General features: G+C 45.2%; 1 non-coding gene across 1 annotated transcript; it reads left to right on the top strand.

The window, feature by feature from the left end:
- Positions 1–3009: 3009 nt before the first annotated feature.
- TRNAT-UGU lies at positions 3010–3081 on the top strand. The gene has a single exon. It is a non-coding gene; the product is annotated as a tRNA-Thr (tRNA).
- Positions 3082–3281: the final 200 nt, after the last annotated feature.

The following is a 3281-nucleotide window of genomic DNA, read 5'->3' as shown; positions in this document are numbered from 1 at the left end:
CTCACTCATGGCCCATGTCTCACAACTCCTGCTGTGGGAGTTGTGCTGGTAGGTAAGGAAAGACCCTTCTCTTCTTCACCTGCTTGCCAACAGGATCTCTTTCTCTCTATTCTCTCTATTCCCCACTCCCCTGCCCTCCCACACCCCACCACCCAAAATTCTCTGGCTATGCCCCTGACTAGTGAGTAGCCAGTGTAGACTAGGCTAGTCGGTACTTGTCAGAATTCAGAAGCTAAACAGGGTCAGTCATGCTTAGTATTTGGATGGGAGACCAGCAGGGAAAATGAACGTTGCTATGCAAAGGAAGGCAATGGCCAACCACCTCTGCTCATGTTTCACCTTGAAAGCCTCATGGTGGGTGTTGCCATAAGTCAGGTGTGACCTAAGGGCACACTTTACCTTTAGCTAGACCACTGTGCAGTCACTTTCATATTAACTGTCTCTGTAGACAGTCAGCTGTCTTTATTGCCCTCAATGGGCCCTGGTGCCTATCTGGGCTACCCATGTCCCAGTTCTTTTAGGCTTAAGATGCACAGCCTGCCATTTACCTTCCTGTCATTCTTCTCTGCAAGAAGGTCAGAAACACAGAGCTGGAATTCATTTCTGTGCTCCTTTTCTGGTGAACTTTAGCAGAGTCCTGAGTTTTGTATGGGACACTCTGGGGACTAGGAGAAATTTGGGAGGGAGGAGATGGATAAATAATTGCTGTTCGTTCTGTCCTCTCATTCCCTGCTCATGCCTGTCAGTACAGAAGTCCTGTCTTAGAAGCAGGCATCCTGCTCAGCTTGCTCAGAACAAAAGCGTGTGGAGAAAGCTGTCCGAGAAAGAAAGAGAGAGTTACTTTCGTTGGTCTCAGAGGGGTGACCTTGCAAGACTTGAGATGAAGATAGAGGGGGCTGAAAAAAACTGAGCCTCAAGCAGTTAGAATTCTTGACTTGGTGCCTCTGCCAAGAGCTTGCTAGGTGGGCCTTAGGCACCTTCTTGGGATTGCTGATGGTTTTATGCAGCTGATTCTTTAATACTTCATGGTAGTAGGCAATAGCCTCTTCAATCAGTTGAGTGATATACTGTTTAAAATGGCTTTGAGTGTCTTTTTCTGTGAGATACCTGGCATTCCTCTGTATTTATGAAATTTGTTTTCAGTTTCACTTTTGGCACCTGCCTTATGACACACTTCCGGTGATGTCAGGGGGTGTGGCATATGCTAATGAGTTATGCTAATGAGTTCCCCTAGCTCTTTTTCTACGAAATGACCCCTAAATTAACACAACGGTTCCAAGTTTCAACTTCTTTTACATGCAGGTAGCTAGGGAATGAAACTGAGCAGGTAGAAAAGCTCAGCCCTGAAAACGTATTTTTAACTTAGCCAGCATGTAATCTATTATTTTTAATAGTTGTGCCAGAAGTTGTGCAGACTGGTATCTCCAAATCATCCGTCTCTGAGAAGCTCCCAATTTCTCCTACCACAAAGCAGGATCTCCTTGAAAACTGGTAAGGTCAGTTGAGAAATGGACAAGGGGACTACATCTCTGATTACCCTGAACCTACCAACAGATTTTGGTATCAGATATGGTATCTTTTTTATTGACTTGATCTGTATGCATGAGGTAGGTTGCTACATGGAAGAAGGTTTTGTCAACAGCATCTTTCAGAGCTGTTCTCTCAAGGGCAGTTCTCAAGACGGCTCTCTCAGCCTCACCTATCTCACAGGGTGTCTGTTGTAGGGAGGAGAAGGGAAAGGGATTGTAATCTGCTCTGAGACTCCTTCGGGTGGGATATAAATCCAATCTCTTCTCTCTCTTTGTCACTGGGATTATAGAAGTTCCTGCCTAAAAATACCTTCCTTGGTTCTTTCCTGTTTGTGTCCGTACATTAAGAAGACGAAGAAGAAGAGATTGGATTTATATCCCACCCGAAGGAGTCTCAGAGCGGCTTACAATCCCCTTCTCTTCCCGTCCCCACAACAGACACCCTGTGAGGTAGGTGGGGCTGAGAGAGCTCTTTCAAGAACTGTCCTTGAGAGAACAGCTCTGAAAGAACTTACGACTGACCCATGGTCACACCAGCAGCTGCATGTGGAGGAGTAAGGAATCAAACCTGGTTCTCCCAGATTAGAGTCCACACTCTTAACTACTGCACCAATACTTGGCACTCACTGCCAGTGTTCCCGCTAGCCTGAGTTAGTGTGAGCTAGCTCACAGTTTTTTAGCCTCCAGCTCACACATTTTTGTCTTAACTCAGGAAGGATGGCTCCAGAGCAAACTAATTTATGCAGCAGCCAAATCGCTTGCTCACAACTTTAATTCCAGTAGCTCACAAAGTAGATTTTTGCTCACAAGACTCCACAGCTTAAAGGGAGTACTGCGTCACTGCATATCCCCTGTTATTAGTTCTGTTAAGAGTTTCTTCTGATTCAGTTCACCTACTGAATTATTACTATGTTGATACTGTGGCTTTTAATTCCTGCTGCTGGCTTATATACTGTTTATTTTTATACACATTTACATCATCTGCACATATAGTTCCATTGACCTTTTATTTTACTACCAAAATGTTCCATCCATCCATCCATCCATTATCTATCATCTATCAATCTTTTTTTTTTTTTGCATTTTGTTACACAATGAAATTATTTTTAAGGTGTCTGCCTTTGACTGAAGAAAAAATTACAGCTAACTCAATACTCCAAAAGCTGCTCTTAAGATCAATCTTGTGTGTAACTTATGGTGACCCCAGCAAGGGGCTTTCAAGGCAAGTGAAAAGCAGATGTGGTTTGTCATTGCTTTCCTCTGCAGAGACTTCCTTGGTCTCACATCCAAGTACCCACCCTGCTTATAGGGATGCCAGCCTCCAAGTGGTACTTGGGGATTCCCCAGAATTACAGCTCATCTCCGGACTACAGAGATCAGTTTCCCTGAAGAAAATGGATACTTTGGAGGGTGGACTTGATGGTATTATTCCCCACTGAGGTCCCTGTCCTCCACAGGCTCCATTCCCAAATCTTCAGGAGGGGCAGTGGCTCAGTGGAAGAGCCTCTGCTTTGTATGCAGAAGGTCCCAGGTTCAATTCCCGGCATCTCCTCCTAAAAAGGACCAGGCAGTAGGTGATGTGAAAGACCTCTGCCTGAGACCCTGGAGAACCACTGCCAGTCTCAGTAGACAATACTTGACCTTGATGGAACAACGGTCTGATTCAGTATAAGGTAGCTTCATGTATGACTTGGATCTGGCAACCCTACCCCCAAGGAGGGACTCAGCAACCCTACCCGCTTAGCTTCTGAG

The sequence above is a fragment of the Gekko japonicus genome, unplaced genomic scaffold, assembly GCF_001447785.1.
Source record: "Gekko japonicus isolate JY-2015 unplaced genomic scaffold, Gekko_japonicus_V1.1 scaffold408, whole genome shotgun sequence".
NCBI classification, from domain to species: domain Eukaryota; kingdom Metazoa; phylum Chordata; class Lepidosauria; order Squamata; family Gekkonidae; genus Gekko; species Gekko japonicus.
This window is presented reverse-complemented; position numbering and strand designations above follow the sequence as displayed.